Source organism: Terrapene carolina, unplaced genomic scaffold, assembly GCF_002925995.2.
Source record: "Terrapene carolina triunguis isolate 2854851 unplaced genomic scaffold, T_m_triunguis-2.0 Scaffold31, whole genome shotgun sequence".
NCBI lineage: Eukaryota > Metazoa > Chordata > Testudines > Emydidae > Terrapene > Terrapene triunguis.
Window position 1 is genome coordinate 1,640,929 of NW_020664382.1, and position 18,655 is coordinate 1,659,583.

Genomic DNA, 18,655 nt, shown 5'->3' on the forward strand with positions numbered 1-18,655 from the left:
CAAGCGCCTCTCCCGCACCCCCCACTCTGGCGCCGGCCAATCGCAACACTGCGCACGTGACGAGCGTTCCCTGCGATGACCTCATCCCTGGTGTGGGATGACGTCAAATTCAAGATGGATGGAATCACGGCGGTGGCAGCAGCGCGCGCGGGCGAATCGTGAAGGGAGGCGCCGAGGGGGGCAGCAGGGTGGGGTGCGGCTAACGGCGGAGAGGGTGAGTAACGGCCGCGTCTCGCGCCCGTTTTGGGAGCTGCCTGCGCCGCGCGGGTCTCTCCGTGCACAAAGGCGTCTTTTCCTGACGTAACTCTGAGGTGTTTTTTTTTCCCCCACCGAGCGGGGCTGCGGTCCCCAAACTCTTCAGTGCGCCTGCGCCACTTACAAAACTAGCCCATCCCTTCATCGCGCATGCTCCACTCCCGGAGACGGACTCAGCCTGCCCATTGCGCGTGCACACATGCGCCACATAGACTCGTCGAAGCCTCTAGTGCGCATGTCTGTTGCCCATAGTGGGCTTCTCAGTCCCTTTTTTGCGCGTGCGTAGTGCCCCTAAAAGAACCTCGATCTTGCTTAGCTGCGCGCGCGTGGTAGCCGAAATGTGGCCTTTTGGCCTGAGGCGCAAGCTGCTCAGGCGCAAATGTTTCACTGCGCAGGCGGGATGATGGTGCCTGTGAGGGGTGGGGGCGGCAGGCGGGAGGGAGTTGCTCTGAGCATGCGCAATACGGTGAGCGTGGCCCTGCGTGGGGCGGGGACCAGTTGAGTATAGTGATGTCACTATAGGTTTGTGAGTGCTCGTGCCTCCTCTGCTCACACCAGCCCAAGCAGGGAACTCCAGCGGGGCTGGGAGGGAAGGTGCAGTCAGCGGGTGCAGGAGCTGCCGTGTTGCTGGTTAGGGGGCATCCGTGCCTGGCGTGGGGCCCAGTCACCCCCTGTTTGCCTGGTACCCTGGGCTGTCACCTCTGCATTGGCATCTCTGCAGAGAATGCAGAGGGCGCTGGACTGCCGTGACTGTGGTTTACGCTGCATATATAGAAGCTGTCGCTCACATTGTTGCTTCTCTCATCTGAACCACGAAGAAAGAGAGAACATATTTGTATATCGTAGATTCTCCTTGCGGTGTCTCACAGAAGTGCTGTGCTGATGTAAAAATTTAAAAGTAACTGCCGATTATGCTAGCCTCGCAGAATAGTCATGCACACCAGAGCTGGGTGGATAACTGATTATGTCCCCCCAGTTCGCTGGCATTTCTGAAAAATTGGGGGAAAGAATTTCAATTTGGGTTGAACTGAATCTGAAAATTGTGAAAAATTTCAGCATATCGAAAAAATGTGTTTTGAGTCAAATGCAACATGTTTGACCTGGAACTTTTTGTTTTGGGTATTTTTATAAGGATTCACAAAATGCTAGGAAAAGGAGTAGATGATGATGGTTTTGGTACCAATGCCCTTCTTATAACCTTTAGCCCAGCTTTTAGGCTACTCACCTGGAATGTGAACATAAGAATGGTCACATAGTGAGTCATACCAATAGTCCATCTAGCTCAGTGTCCTTCCTTCTAACAGTTGCCAATGCCAGATGCTTCAGAGAGAATTAACAGAACAGGGCAGTTATCAAGTGATCCAGTCCCTGTCGTCTAGTCCCAGCAGCTGGCAGTCAGAGGCTTAGGGACACCCAGAGCATAGGTTTCAGAGTAGCAGCCGTGTTAGTCTGTATCCGCAAAAAGAACAGGAGTACTTGTGGCACCTTAGGGTACGTCTACACTTACCTCCGGGTCCGACGGCAGGCAATCGATGTTCTGGGATCGATCCCGGAAGTGCTCGCCATCGACGCCGGTACTCCATCTCAGCGAGAGGAGTACGCGGCATCGACGGGGGAGCCTTCCTGCCGCGTCTGGACCCGCGGTAAGTTCGGACTAAGGTACTTCGAATTGTAGCTGAATTTGCGTACCTTAGTCCAAAGTGGGGGGGTAGTGTGGACCAGGCCTTAGAGACTAACAAATTTATTAGAGCATAAGCTTTCGTGGGCTACAGCCCACTTCTTTGGATGCATAGGGTTGCATCCCTGACCATCTTGGGTAATAGCCACTGATGGACCTGTCCACTGTGAATTTTTCTAAGTCTTTTTTGAACCCAGGTGTACTTTTGGCTTTCAAAACATCCCCTGACAATTAGTTCCACAGGTTGACTGTGCATTGTGAGAAGTAGTACTTCCGTTTGTTTGTTTTAAACCTGCTGCCTATTAATTTCATTGGGTGATCCCTAGTTCTTGTGTTATGTGAACAGGTAAATAACACTTTGTTTATTCAGTTCATCCACACCATTCGTGATTTTATAAACCTCTATCATATCCCTTCTTAATCATCTCTTTTACAAGCAAAACAGTCCCAATCTTTTTAATCTCTCCTCATATGGAAGCTGTTCCATACCCCTAATCATTTTTTGCTGCTCTTCTCTGTACCTTGTCCGATTTTAATTTATCTTTTTTGAGATGGGACAATCAGAACTGCATGCAGTATTCAAGGTGTAGTTTTACCATGGATTTATGATATTTTTTATCTTATTATCTGTCCCTTTCCTAATGGTTCCTAACATTCTGTTAGCTTTTTTGTTTGCTGGTGCACATTGAGCAGATGTTTTTCAGAGAACTATCCACAATGACTTCAAGATCTCTTTCTTGACCGGTGACAAGTAATTTAGACTCCATCATTTTGTATGTATAGTTGGGATTATGTTGCCAAAGGTGCATTACTTTGCACTTATCAAGATTGAATTTCTTCTGCCATTTTCTTGCCCCGTCACCAAGTTTTGTAATTCTTCATGGTCTACTTTGGACTATATTGAGAAATTTTGTATTGTCTGCAAACTGTGCTACCTCACTGTTTACTCCTTTTTCCAGGTCATTTATGAATAGCACTGATCCCAATACAGATCTTTAGGGGGCCCCTCTATTTACCCCTCTCCACTGTGAAAACTAACCATTTATTCCTTTTACTTTGTTTAACTTTCTCTTAATTTTTGTGTAGTTCCCCTTTTTGAAGCTAAACGCTACTGTAGTGGACTTCTTTGGACTTCTTCTTCTTCCCTATGTCTGCTCTAGCCCTTTCTACATACAAGCTAGAGGACTTCCTGCAGATTCTGTCTCCATACCCCACAAGTCAGGCTTGTTACACAGGCAAAGGGTCCTGTGGGGAAAAATAGTATGTAATCATGTAATTAAAGACTATCTCAGAATGCCTACACATAAGGGGTTCAAATTAAGGTTGCACAGGCAATCTTAGTGTGTGTTTGTGTGTGTGTGTATACACACAAGACTGAGTTAACATTGTATAGAAAACTAAAATGTTTTTAACCTATTGAAGACACTACACATCACTGAAAACTACATGATGCCAAGTGTGAGCTTTCTGAATTCAGTTAGTTATGAGCTATTTCCATGGAGCTGGAAATTACTGATGATCAGAATATAAAATAAATTAGAGGTTTTTGGTCACCTTCAGAACAGTGGCCATAATTTGTGTTAAATTAAACACCTTTCAGTAGACGGCAAGCATGGAAAATTTCAGTCCAAAGGGAGAATCTTTCACAAAGTTATGAGCAATTAATAATTACGAGTCACATTTATTATCACTGAAGTTTTGAAATCTTAACAATAGTAGTTGTTATAATATTCTTCAGTTTTGAAATACACAAATGAAAACTGTTAACTTTCCATATCTGCAAAGTACCATTATTAACTGAGTGAAGGCTCATTCAGAAGGCTGTCACCTTCTAAATGAGTGAATTGTTTCATAAAAAAGAATAGTACTTGCACCTTCCATCTGAGGATCTCAGAAAACTAATTCTCTAAAAATACAGCAAAATCCTTCATCACAGATGGAGAAGGGTGTAACATACTCTGCTTTAAAATCCATCCTCAGTTCAAAGGAGATCTCCTCCTCAACCCTGTCCCTAATGGCTGTCTGTCAGTGTAAGACCAGTCTCCATAAAGCAGTCTTTTTTCCCCCTCTCCCCAGTGATTATGAAATTTGGGACAGCATGTCTTTTTTTTTTTCTTCTTCGTAGTTGAAAGAAGGGAAATGTATTTTTTACTGTCTTCACTGAATGAAGCTTTTATGTGTCATGTCATTCTGGAGCAGATCATGTACATCTCATAAACTGAATCATTCAAGGAACAAGAAAGGAAACAAAAGCTTGTTTTTATGTTAGGCACCTGTTCCACTCTCCCATGTTGTTTTTTCTTTTTCTTTTTCATAATATTGTGATTAATTTCACCTACCAAATTTTACTCATCTGGAACGGATGAAGAAATCCCTCATTTTGGATGAATTAAGATAATTTACTGTATATACTCGATCATAAGCCGGTTTGTTTATAAGCCGACCCCCCCCAAGATGGATAAGTAAAAATGGAAAATTTTTATAACCCGTTCATAAGCCGACCCTATAATTCAGGGGTCAGCAAACTTTGGCTCCCGGGCCATCAGGATAAGCCGTTGGTGGGCCGAGATGGTTTGTTTACCTGGAGCATCTACAGGCACGGAGGTAAACCTAAGTAAACAAAGTGTCCTGGCGCGCCAGCTGCTTACCCTAATGGGCTGGGACAACAACTGGTGGGGAAATTTTGGGGGGGGGAGAAGCTGGGAGTCAGGGGAGTAACCCCTGTGACCACCCTCCACATGACCCCACCCCTAGCCTGGGACCCCCACACTCTCCCCATACCATCCCTTCCCACCTTATCTGGGGAGGGCCAGGAGAGGATGTCTCTGACCTGGTTGGAGCTGCTCCGGCAGACCGGGCAGCACGGCCGCAGCCTGCTCTGGCGGGCCAGACCAGGCGGCGCAGCCGCAGCATGTTCCAGCGGGCTGGGCTGGGTGGCACGGCTACAGCCTGCTCTGGGGGGGGTGGCGCTGAGCGGCACAGCTGCAGCCTGCTAGCTCCGGAGCTGTAGCTGCTTCGGAGGCTGGGGGGAGAGCAGCGTGGCCAGAAGCGGAGAGACTTTGGTCCCGCCTCTTCCCTTCTGGCTGTGCTGCCTCTCCTTGCTCCCTCTGTTGAGGGGAGGGGCTGTATCCCACCTCTTCTCTCTATACCCGTTCATAAGCCGACCCCCTTCTCTGGTGCTTCCCTTTTTTACTAAAAAAAATTCGGCTTATGAACGAGTATATACGGTAAATCTCCCTCTTATGTTGTAGTGCTTCAATGAAACATTAAAATCTTGCTCCATAATTTAATTAAAAATGCACCTTTATTTAAATTGTCACAAATTGGGAAAGTATGCCCTATGGAAACCTGTTTCCCACAGTCTTCATTGAATGAAGGTTTCAAAAATATTTTAATGTGAGATCTGTGATCGTAGGGCAATTCATGTACATTTCTTAAACTGAATTCTTTAAGAAAGACAAAAGTATTTTTGGGCACCTGCTTCACGCTCCTCCTCTTGTTCTACATTATCTTCAAAAGCAATTAAAATAAGCAGTTTTAAGAAATCTCTTATGCAAATGCCTTTAAATATATGCATGCAATTTTGGATACTTTTTTCTTAATTTGTAAAACTTTGATTAGATTAGTTGGAGGTATTATTAAAGGGTAGTGTTTACAGTGGTATTTCTCATCTTTTCTTGTACATGCGTAATTCCGTTAACATTAATCGAAAGCACCAACTGATATTTATCAGTGGCAGGAGCTAACTTTGGGCCCAATCCTGCTCACATTGAAGTCAATAACAAAACTCTCATTGTGTTCTGTAGGAGCCGAGTAGGGTCCTTTGTTATAACGTATTCACGTTATATTGGACGCAGAGAAAAAATACAATTTCTATATCTCATAGAATTGAAGGGACCATCAGATCATCTAATCAGACTTGTATATCACAGGCCAGTACATTTCACCCAAATCCCCCTATGTGAAACCCAAAGACTTTAGTTTCCCAAGGACTAATTAAACTATGAGCCACAGGCAGAAAACAGGAGAGACCCAGGTGCCACCAGTGGCAGGGAAATGATTAAATGAGATATGCCCAAATGATCCCAGCAGGTGAACTGTGCCCCATGCTACAATGGAAAGTGAAAACCCCTTGAGGTCCCTGTCAAACTGAGCTGGTGGAAAATTCCTTCCTGACCCAAATCTGGGATCTGTATGATTCTGGGCATGTAAGCAAGACACACCAGTCAGGCATCTAGAAAGACACGCCAGCCAGGCATTTTCTGTATGATCTCAGAGTACTGGTCCACCCTGGCCAATGTCCCATCTCCCATCTCCAGCTATGACCAATTTAAGTTGCATCAGAGGAAGGAGGAGATTAAAAAAAAATGCATCAAGCCAATTGTGCAGGAAGGGAAAGGGAGGGAGGGGAGGGGAGGCCCCTGCAGATGCCTGCCTGAAGCATGATATTTGATTATAGTCACTATCTTAATGCAGAACTACAAGTGTTATGAGCTAATACATGTTTGTTTCCCATTCATATGGAAAAGAACACTTGTTTAGAAGATATGCAAAGGAGCTTGTTCAAAATTAACTTTTATTTGGAAGTGGAGGGGAAAGTCCCTCATATACCTGTCATAAGGATTAAGTTCTCCCAATTTACTCCAGCATCAAACCACCAGCTATCTTTCCATTACCATCCGTATCGTCTGTCACAGCTAACACTATTTTGCTTCTGGCTCAGGACAGCTGGATGGAGTTTCCTTTGGAACCCAGCAAACTGCTCTTACATCACTTAAGGGGAGGAATCACAAGAGAGATAGATGAGGTGTTTTTCCCAGAATCCTCTCATCTCACAGGTTGTAGTTCCTTATTCTTGGTTGACACACAGTTTTTGTACCTATTTCAGTTAGGGTGTGATTGGTTGATTGATTTAACCAACATAGTTGTACAGGTACAAACCCTAGAGTGGATACAGTTATACTAAGGACTGGTCTACACTGGGGGGGGGGAGATCGATCTAAGATACGCAACTTCAGCTACGAGAATAGCGTAGCTGAAGACGACATATCTTAGATCGATTTACCTCGGGTCCTCACAGCGCGGGATCGACGGCCGCGGCTCCCCCGTCGACTCCGCTACCACCTCTCGCTGTGGTGGAGTTCTGGAGTCGACGGGGAGCGTGTTCAGGGATCGATTTATCCCGTCTAGACAAGACGCGATAAATCGATCCCTGATTGATTACTACCCGCCAATCCGGCGGGTAGTGAAGACGTACCCTAAGATAAAAAATGTTTTATACTGGTATAGCTTATTCCCCTTCCCATATGAAATAAGCAATACTAGTATAACTATGCTCAGACTGGGGAGGCTGAGGGTGTGTTGTACTGTGGTAACAATACTGGTATAGTTGAAACAGTAAAACTTTGGTGTGTAGACATGCCTTTAATATGTAGTGTCAGTTTAAGAGAGAAAGTGATGCAATTTGTGCCTATGATATATTGCTTCAGATTTTATTGAGTAGCCTTCCCAAGATGATTGAGACACACCCGTTAAAGGTTACCTACAGAGGAGGGAAAATTGGGCTTGTGCCCCTTTGTGGATTCGTGATGCATAAATAAATAAGGCCTGTTTTTTCTGCTTGTTTTAATATTAGAATTTCAGGTCTTGTCTATTCAGGAAGATTTAGTGATGACTAGAGAGTTAATGAAATGACAACATCATAAAAGTCAAGAGAGTGAAAATTGAGCACCTGAGAGAGGAAGAAGGAGGAGGAGTACTTGTGGCACCTTAGAGACTAACAAATTTATTTGGGCATAAGCTTTCGTGGGCTAAAACCCACTTCATCGGATGCATGCAGTGGAAAATACAGTAGGAAGATATATATATATATATATATACGCACACACACACACACACACAGAGAGAGAGAGAACATGAAAAAATGGTGTTGGAGGAAGGAATTTTTAGACTGCTTAAGCTCCTTTGGTTTTTGTTTATATCTATTTAACTTCAAATGATGATAAACATTTTGGCTGAGGATTCAATACGCTTTCAACTGAGGTATTGGAGCTCACAATAAACATCTATTGAAACCATGTTCTAAAATTTATAAGAAGTTTGTTTTTCAACCTTTCTGGTTTCTTCTTAATATATCCTAAAGAAGCAAAAAAAAGTTAAAAGCTCAATATTTTAAATATCCTTTACATGTCACCTTGAAGTCTCTGTTGCTTGGGTTTTTTTTTTTAAATGCTGCTGAAAGCGCCAATTCTGATTTGCTGTTCATTTAAGCTGAGGTGGAAAAGTGCTCTACACCGAGTTGTGTGTGGCTTAATGTATCAGGATCTGGGTTATTCCGTCCCAAAACTACCTGGGCGTTCTAATCTGAGTCACACTTGTAGAGGGCTGCTTTGTACATATACAGAGAGAGATTTAAAACAGTTATGTTTATAAATATAAAGTGACTTGTTACTTCTCTCATGGATTAGATGATATAGGTAGAAAGAGAAATGTAGAGGTTCAGAAGTCTGGTATGAGCAGTAGGCTGAGAGGATGTAATGATTTATCACTCACGCAGCAATAAAAAGGGAAAAATTTGGGGCGGGGAATAACAGGTACTTACAAGATGGAAAGAAGCAGCCAGCTGTAAAAATGTCCACTTCATGCATGTACTTAGCTCTGAAGAATTTAAGGACAACCTGAAAGGCTTTCTGGAAGAAAAGGATCCTATATGATGATAACCCTGTAGTGGGAACCTGTCTTTGGAACATCATTGCTATCTCCTTTCTCCCAGGAAATTATAAAATCTCATTTTTATTCAACTGGTCCAATACTAATAATCTCCTAGTAATGTGTTACTTTTTACCTTTTTAATTTTTAAGGAGAACAGTTAAATGTGTGTGGGTGGTGTAAAACAGTTGGGGTGAGAGTGAGTGTAGAAGGATCACAAGGCAGTGGGAAACAAGCTGAGCCCCTTTGTGTGGTTATGCTTTTTAAAGAAGTAGACTTTTTGTAAGGCAGGGGGGAGATTAAATTTAATATCGACTAGTGTGTTATCTGGACTTCCTTAAAACAGTGGTTCTCAACCAGGGGTACATATACCACTGGGGGTACACAGAGGTCTTCCAGGAGGTACATCAGTTCATCTAGATATTTGACTAGTTTTACAACAGGCCACATAAAAAGCACTAGCAAAGTCAACACAAACTAAAATTTGATACAACCAATGACTTGTTTTATACTGCTCCATATATACTATACACTGAAATGTAAGTACAATATTTATATTCCAATATATTTATTTTATAATTATATGGTAAAAATGAGAAAGTAAGCAATTTTCAGTAATAGTGTGCTGTGACACTTCTGTATTTTTATGTCTGATTTTGTAAGCAAGTAGTTTTTAAGTGAGGTGAAACTTTGGGGTACGCAAGATAAATCAGACTCCTAAAAGGGGTACAGTAGTCTGGAAAGGTTAAGAGCCACTGCCTTAAAGCACACTTACAATCTTAACTCGTCTGTCTTTTTGTTTGCAAATTAAGAATGTGAAGGATAAAGTGAAAATGAGGATGCAGTCTACTCCTTGCTCCCTTGGCTCAAGAAGCTGTACACTGGACACCAGCAAGGAACAGTTCAACAATAGATGCAGAGCAGGTGCATAATGGTGGTTGAATGTGCCTCTGGCCGTTTAAAGGGTTGCTGGTGCAGTTTGTTTACTAGGTTAGACTTCAGTGAAAGCAATATCCCCTGGTTGTAGCTATCTGCTGTGTGCTCCATAAAATCTGTGAGGCAAAGGGGTAGAAGTTTCCACAGGAGTAGGGCATGAAGGTGGATAGTCTATCTGCTAATTTTGAGCAGCAAGATACAAGGGCAATAAGAGGAGCACATTGTGGAGCACTGTGTCTCAGGGAGGCTTTGAAAACGCGATTTAGTAATGACCCCCAGTAATGTGTGCTGCTTCTTGAGTTACGCCTTCCCTTACTGTGAACCTTGCTGTGCCTGCTGGGTTTCTGTCTCCAGCAAATGCCTCTGTTTCTGTAGTTTCCCTGTATCTCCCCTTCCTCCATGGTATGAAGTAATAAAGATTATTTCATTCTCAGAACCTGTAGTTTTATTGCATAAACATATTGGAAGTGAAAGATCAGGAAAATAATGTAACCTGGGATAGTCATTAGAATAAAATTTGGAGGGGAAAAACACTGATCTTTTCTTTTAAATACAGTGGCCTTGCCTGTCAAAGATCATTGTATGTGCGCCTTTATTCTTAGTACCCTTCACCGGTGTGGAGTGGAAGGGATATAGCATTTTCTCCCTGGAACATGTGAGGGGGAGGTGAGAATACGGTGATGCGGGAACGCTGTTTTGCTGGGGCTGTAGAGGGAGATGCCTCAACATGTCCTTCAGAATCCCCAGCATCTCCTGCTGTGTGCCATGCCATGCTCATGCTCCTGAGCTGCTCTCCTGCTCACAATGTCCATGTCCAGTTTTTCAGACAGAGAAATCCTCCCTGCTCTCTGCTCAGTGTCAGCCGTCCCAAAGGTGTTCATAATCTCATTAAACACGTCATCATGTGTTGTCTTTTGTCTTCTAATCTGAGACAGCCTCTCCACTGGTGTGGAGGATGAGCTAAAGGCCACACTTTCAGCTGTAAGACATGAAAGCACAAAGCAATCATTGTCAGTCCGTAATCAGGGTCTAGTGCACAGTTGATACATAAAAATCGCTCCCCTTATTCCACTGAAGTGCAACACAGAACATTTTCATTGACACAAGGTATTCATTGAACTGGCTTGCTGTATCAGGAAAAAGATCTTGGAGTCATCGTGGATAGTTCTCTGAAAATGTCCACGCAGTGTGCAGAGGCGGTCAAAAAAGCAAACAGGATGTTAGGAATCATTAAAAAGGGGATAGAGAATAAGACTGAGAATATATTATTGCCCTTATATAAATCGATGGTACGCCCTCATCTCGAATTCTGCGTACAGATGTGGTCTCCTCATCTCAAAAAAGATATACTGGCACTAGAAAAGGTTCAGAAAAGGGCAACTAAAATGATTAAGGGTTTGGAACGGGTCCCATATGAGGAGAGATTAAAGAGGCTAGGACTCTTCAGCTTGGAAAAGAGGAGACTAAGGGGGGATATGATAGAGGTATATAAAATCATGAGTGATGTGGAGAAAGTGGATAAGGAAAAGTTATTTACTTATTCCCATAATACAAGAACTAGGGGTCATCAAATGAAATTAAGAGGCAGCAGGTTTAAAACAAATAAAAGGAAGTTCTTCTTCATGCAGCGCACAGTCAACTTGTGGAACTCCTTACCTGAGGAGGTTGTGAAGGCTAGGACTATAACAGAGTTTAAAAGAGAACTGGATAAATTCATGGTGGTTAAGTCCATTAATGGCTATTAGCCAGGACGGGTAAGGAATGGTGTCCCTAGCCTCTGTCTGTCAGAGGATGGAGATGGATGGCAGGAGAGAGATCACTTGATCATTGCCTGTTAGGTTCACTCCCTCTGGGGCACCTGGCATTGGCCACTGTCGGTAGACAGGATACTGGGCTAGATGGACCTTTGGTCTGACCCGGTACGGCCTTTCTTATGTTCTTATCAGGCATGTTGAGTATGGCCCGGGGACATGGGCGCCAGGCAACTGTCTGCAGCTTTCGGTGGGCAACTCACAGCAGGAGCACAAGTGGCATTGGCCCCTTGCCCTTTGTAACATGGACGTTGTTTGGCGATTGGGAACCACCGTTGACCTTCCCAAATTGCAAACCTTGGCAGAGGCAGCGTGGTGGGGGGAGTTGCGGCGGCAAGAGTGCACAAGCAAATTTCTCAAACTCCCCCTCCCCCATTACGCTGCTGCTAGCCATGGCCTGAGGTTTGTAGTTTATAAGCTCAATGCCTACTCCTGCCACCCAAACCACCGGCATGCAGTGGTGCTGGAACAATTTTTATAGTGGGCTGAGAGCCATCGAACCAAACAGTAAACCCTATATATAATGGAAACCACTTCAAGTCAGGGGGTGCTGCAGCACCCCCCGCACTATTAATTCCAGCACCTATGCCAGCGTGTCTGGGAAACCGTGAGGGAACAGAAAAGCACAATGGGGTGGGATCACATGCACTATTGTTTACAGTCTGAGCAATCAAAATGAAAACTCTCATTGTCTCCGCTAGATGACCCAAGCTGATATCACTCTCCTGAAGGTAACAGAGGCAGCAAGGACCTCATTCAGTGAACAGAATAGACAGAGCCCAGGGAATTGATCAGAATTCTGTAGTGAAATGAGACTGTTGTCTCCAGGATCCCTGCCTCAGTTAGTGCAGAAGTTGGAAGGTGTGTAGTGAATGAGTAGGAGGGCCTTCATTTTCAGTTTTTATTTTATTTAACTTTTCCTGGGAATTTATCTGTGTTTATTACTAAAACAACAAAAACAGGTGAAAATTGGTTGGAAAAATCTATTAATAATTTTTCTGGGTAAATATCGGGATTTATTTTGGTGGACGGAAGGACGGGAAAAAACTATTCAGCAGATTAATGCTTTGATGAATGGAATTCAATGTGGTTGCTGCAGAACTCAAAACACAATGCTACTTCTGAGTTTAAGAAAACAATACATCTCTAATCCCCAAATAAAACTTTTCATTTGAATAAACAGTTTACTGTTGTAGACTTAAAACTATTAGCCTATAAATATTTACATTTAGTAATTGAGCCACACCATTTGCAGTGCATACAATCAACGTTATCATTTTCTTCTGGTTTTGTTTTTTTAAAACTTTAGAGGACTTCCTTGTACTCTGAAATGTATTCTGATACAGATTTTCATTTTCTACCCATTTTAGTGTTTCAGATCTTTAAACCATTATCTGCTAACAGCTTGAAATGTGCACATGGTGGGCATGAGATTCATCAGTACGTTAAGATATGCACGCACTTCAGAGCTTGTGTGTGTGCCTATTTGTTGTAGCTTCTAGACCAGGGGTTGGCAGTGTTTGGCACGCGGCTTGCCAGGGTAAGCACCCTGGCGGGCCGGGCCAGTTTATTTATCTGCTGATGCGGCAAGTTCGGCCGATCGCGGCCCCCACTGGCCGCGTTTTGCCATCCCGTGCCAATGGGGATGGCGGGAAGCTGCGGCCAGCACATCCCTCGCCCGCACCGCTTCCCGCCGCCCCCATTGGACCGGGACGGCAAAACGCGGCCAGTGGGGGCCACGATCGGCCGAACCTGCCGCATCAGCAGGGAAGGTGCTCTCATGGATTGGTAACTGGTTAAAAGATAGGAAACAAAGGGTAGGTATAAATGGTCAGTTTTCAGAATGGAGAGGAGGTAGATAGTGGTGTCCCCCAGGTGTCTGTTCTGGGACCAGTCCTATTCAACATATTCATAAATGATCTGGACAAAGGGGTAAACAATCAGGTGGCAAAATTTGCAGATGATACAAAATTACTAAAGATAGTTAAGACCCAGGCAGACTGCGAAGAGCTACAAAAGGATCTCTCAAAACTGGATGACTGGGCAACAAAATGGCAGATGAAATTTAATGTTGATAAATGCAAATTAATGTGCATTGGAAAGCATAATCCCAACTATACATATAAAATGATGAGGTCTAAATTAGCTGTTACCACTCAAGAAAGAGATCTTGGAGTCACTGAGGATAGTTCTCTGAAAACATCCACTCAATGTGCAGCAGCAGTCAAAAAAGCGAACAGAATGCTGGGAATAATTAAGAAAGGGATAGATAATAGGACAAAATATCATGTTGCCTCTATATAAATCAATGCTCGCCCCTTCTCAAAAAAGATATATTGGAATTGGAAAAGGTTCAGAAAAGGGCAACAAAAATTATTAGGGGTATGGAACGGCTTCCATATGAGGAGAGATTAATAAGACGGGGAATTTTCAGCTTGGAAAAGAGACAACTAAGGGGTCTATAAAATCATGACTGGTGTAGAGAAAGTAGATAAGGAAGTGTTGTTCACTACTTCTCATAACACAAGAACTAGGGGTCACCAAATGAAATTAATAGGCAGCAGGTTTAAAATAAATAAAAGGAAGTATTTCTTCACACAATGCACAGTCAACCTGTGGAACTCCTTGCCAGAGGATGTTGTGAAGGCCAGGACTATAACAGGGTTCAGAAAAGAACTAGATAAATTCATGAAGGATAGGTCCATCAATGGCTATTAGCCAGGATGGGCAGGAATGGTGTTCCTAGCCTCTGTTTGCCAGAAGCTGGGAATGAGCGACAGGGGATGGATCACTTAATGATTGCCTGTTCTGTTCATTCCCTCTGGGGCACCTGGCACTGGCCACTGTCGGAAGATAGGATACTGGGCTAGATGGACCTTTGGTCTGACCCAGTAGGGCAGCTCTTATGAGGTAGGGAACTGCAGAAAGAGAAAGGTGGTCCCATGGTTGAGGAAGTTGAACGCTGCCCTGGAAAACTGAATTCTATCCCTGCCTCTGCCACAGAGCTCCTCTGTGATGCTGGGAAAGCCACTTAAACCAAAATGTTCATAGTTCATTAATTATGTGTTCCTCATTTTTTGGGTGTCCAGTGTGTGACACCTGGAGTCTGACTTGCAGAAGTGGTGAGCACTCCTAACTGTATCCTAAGCTAATGGGAGCTGTGCTTTGAAACATGTAAAGTGCTATGAAAATGCTAAGTACTCTGTAAGATTAGGTCCTAGTTGTTTATAATTGGGGCAATCAAAATTAGTGGATGCTTGACTATCTTGGTTTTAATTTCTCTGTGCCTCCATCCACCATTTTACTGATGGAAAAAAGACTACCACTTCATCTTATAGGAGTATTGTGAAGATAAATTCATTAGTGTGAAGCACTCATACTATGGTGATCGGAACCACAGAAAAACGTGAGAAAATTAATAATTTTGTATTCCAGGTAGTGTTGGATGATGTACAGTAAATAAAGCAGGGGCCACACATTGGATGCTGAAGATAAAAATAGTGAATAATTGTTCATTTAGTGAGCACTATCCATCCTGTGCACTCAATCAGGCAGAGGTCGTGTGGGAAAAGTAGTATGTGATCTAGTAATTAAACACTGTACTATAATATAGGTAACCTGATAGGTCCCTGTGTCCTGGGGCAGTTTGCACAGTGATAGCAAAGTTACACAATGTATTTTTAGATTAATATTTGCCAATTCTTTCCCTTGAATGTGCATTGTTGCACAAGGATTTCCTGAGACCAAATACACTGTGATTTGCTTAAGGATCTCTGTGGCATGTTAATACTGGAAAATATAGGAATAAATAGTTTTTGCTAAGGATCTTATCAATCCAGGAATATTGAAACAAAATTATCTTTTATTAGTTGTTGCTGTCTTCGTGATCTGGTGTCAATAGTCTTGATTTTGCCACCTGGATATTTCAGTGATGGGCTTAATATTAGAAATATTTAAGGGAGAGAGTTTCACAGACACTAGCTCTGTACTGGACATAGTTTCAGTTCAGTTGAAGAAATGGAATTCTACTGTTTTGCTCATGGTATTAGGCAGACTGTGGTGTGTGTTTGACCTAGTACCTATAAGTCTGATCAGTCCTACTTCCTGCAGTGCACTGAACACTTGTAGGTTCACGCCCTGGCTGAGGCCAAGGTAGAACCTTTTGAATTTCAAAGGGGAATCGATTGATAAAGAATTATAGGATAGGAATAATAGTTAATGCTAGTCAATCTGGTTTTATGGAAAATAGGTCTTGTCAAACAAACCTGATTTCATTGCTTGAGATTACAAGTTTGGTTGATAAAAGTAACTGCCTAAATGTAATATACTTAGATTTGTGTAAAGCATTTTACATAGTACTGCACAACATTCTGATTAAAAGATTAGCACTGTATAATATTGATAAAGCACATGTTAAATGGATTAAGAACTGGCTAAGTGACAGATTTCAAAGTAGTCTTTTATAGCGAATCACCACTGAGTCGAGGTGGTTTCTAGTGGGGTTCCACAGGGATCAGTACTAGGTCTAATGACATTTAACATTTACATCAATGTTATTAATATATCATTGAAGTAAATATAAAATCACTTGTCATAGGGTGGCACTAGCCCCTTAAGATGGAAGAGGCCAGTGTACCTGTGATTGATGAGCTGACTCCCAGTTGGGCTTGAAATTGGACACCAGGGCCCTCTAGGGAGGAAATTGTCAGGTGAGAGCTGTACAAGACCAGAAGAGAGAGAACCTGAGATGACTCAGAGAGAGACAGGAAGCATCAAGGAAGAGCTGGCAGAAGTTGCTTGGGAGAGAGCTGAGTTTGGAAGGAGAGCAGTAACTGTGAGCTGTTGGTGAGGAGCTTGGAGGAAAGCCATTGGTGAGAACTGATCGAAGCTGGGGACCCCTGATGAGCAGAAGGGTTGGGCAGTAGCCCCTATGAAAGGGGAAGATCAGTGTGGTCGGGGAAGATGAGCCTGGAAGCAAGAGGAGTGTTGAGGGAGAATGAGGTAGGACTCCATAGCAGGGAGCGACTGGAACACTGCCGGAAAATTGGTTACTCTGTCAGGGAGGCCTGACAAGCTGGGCCTGGATCGGGGCAAAATGAACTGGGAAGAAAGTGCTGTTTTGACTCTTGATTTGGTGACTTGAAGATGATGCCCTTGGAGAGGGGAATGGAAAAAGCCAACTCTGGCTCTATTTATTGTGGAAATTGAAAAATGGTTTTATTACAAGATTTTGGGGGAATTACTGCCTTGGTGTGTATGAATAAATTACACCTAGAGGCAGGCTTTGTATCAAACTTTGAGAGATTTATGTTCCTTTCTTGGGCAAACAAAAGGGGAAACTGAGACAGGCACACTTGTGCCACAGCTTGCCACTGGAGGATGCCTCAGCTGGGGATCACCCTATCCCACATTGCTGATTAAAATTTGAGGATGACAAAAAAGATTGGTGGAGTGGTAAACCATATTGAGGACAGGACAGTCATAAAAAGCAATCTGGAACACTTGATAAGCTGGGCCCATTCAAACAGAATACATTTTAATACAGCCAAATGCAGGTATACATCTAGGAACAAGAACTGCAGGTTGTGATGGGATCCCTGGGGTACAACCTGGAACTGGGATACTGCTGTGCTCCCTTAACTCTCCAGCCTGGGCTGTCTCTCACAATGCTTTGCTAGTGACAAGCAGCAAACCCCTCCAGGCACTGTCATCACTCAGTACAACAGCATATGGAGCCCCACACCCAGCTAGACTGCATGAATGCTCCCTGAGCCACTCACAAATCACACAGAGAAAGGCACAAGCAAATCTCCCAAGCCCCCAGCCTTGGACTCCTGGAATACACCCTCTTGCCCTAGTCAGACGCCTGGCCAGTGTAAGTTTATTACCCAGTCCTCTCCTCCCTTGATGTGAAGAGGACATATGCTAGCCTTTGTAAATTGAGATTTCCAAAGCACTTCATCCAAAATACACTATTTTAGGTAAAATATAAAACAAATTTATAAACTACAGAAAGATAGAATTTAAATGGTTATAAGTGTTAGGCACAAAAGGTCAGCGATAGTTACCAAAGAAAATAAAAGTTAAGCATACAGTCTAAATCTTAAACCTTATTAAACTAGGCAGTATTTGGATCAAGCAATTTTTCTCACCCTACTGGATGTTGTAGCTAAGTGACAGTTCTTAATACATAGGCTTCCCCTTTAAGCCTGGGACCAGTCTACACAGTTCAAGTCTTTGTCTTCCCAGCGTTCTTGTTGCTTCCCGGGTAGGTGGAGGAGGAGAAAGGCAAAAGCATGATGCCACTGTCCCTTATTTATATCCTCAGTCCATGTGCTTGGAAAACACTAGCCCAGACATGTCCTGGTGGGTTTTGCTGAGTCACAGGGTTGAGCAATCCCCCATTGTGTGGTGCTTCTCTTACAGAATTGTAAATTCCTTGTTTACAACTCCACTGCTGATTATGAGATTAAAAAAAAAGAAATAGTATTTTTAATTGCCCTACTTGTATGAGGTGAATCTCTTTATTATGAAAGTACAACTTAGAAATGTAGATTTATTTTTTCACATAACAGCACTCAAAAACAAAATGATGTAAAACTTTAGAGCCTACAAGTCTACTCAGTCCTACTTCTTGTTCAGCCATTCGGTAAGACAAACAAATTTGTTTACATCTATCGGAGATAATGCTGCTCGCTTCTTATTTACAATGTAAATTTACACCTAAAAGTGAAAATAGGCATTCGCATGGGACTGTTGTAGCCAATGTTGCAAGGTATTTACATGCCAGATATGCTAAATATTCATATGCCCCTTTATGCTTTCACTTGTAGATTATCTTTTTTACAGTGTAAATATTTGTAATAAAAAATATAAAGTGAGCACTCTTAGGGTTACCATATTTCAGCACGGAAAAAAGAGGACGGGAGGAGCCCCGCCCCCGTTCTGCCCTAGCCCCGCCCCCGTTCTGCCCTAGCCCCGCCCCTTCCACTCCCCGCCCCCCTCAGAACCCCAACCCTCCCCCTGCTCCTTGTTCCCTGACTGCCCCCTCCTGGGACCCCTGCCCCTAACTGCCCCCCAGGACTCCACCCCCTACCTAAGCCTCCCTGCTCCTTGTTCCCTGATTGCCCCCTCCTGAGACCCTTCCCCCATCCTAATTTGCCCCCTAGGATCCTACCCCCTACCTGTCCCCTGACTGCCCCAACCCTTATCCACACCCCCACCCCCAGACAGACCCCCGGGACTCCCACGCCCCATCCAACCACTC

At 43.5% G+C, this 18,655-nt stretch overlaps 1 protein-coding gene across 2 annotated transcripts in view; it reads left to right on the forward strand.

Moving 5' to 3' along the window:
- Positions 1 to 58: 58 nt before the first annotated feature.
- LOC112118285 (zinc finger and BTB domain-containing protein 21) overlaps positions 59 to 18,655 on the forward strand; it is a 27,893-nt gene continuing 9,296 nt past the window's right edge. For both annotated transcript variants that reach the window (XR_002909046.2, XM_026651846.2), the window contains exon 1: positions 59 to 214. The gene's annotated coding sequence lies outside the window, so the exon portion shown is untranslated. The remainder of the gene's footprint in view (positions 215 to 18,655) is intronic.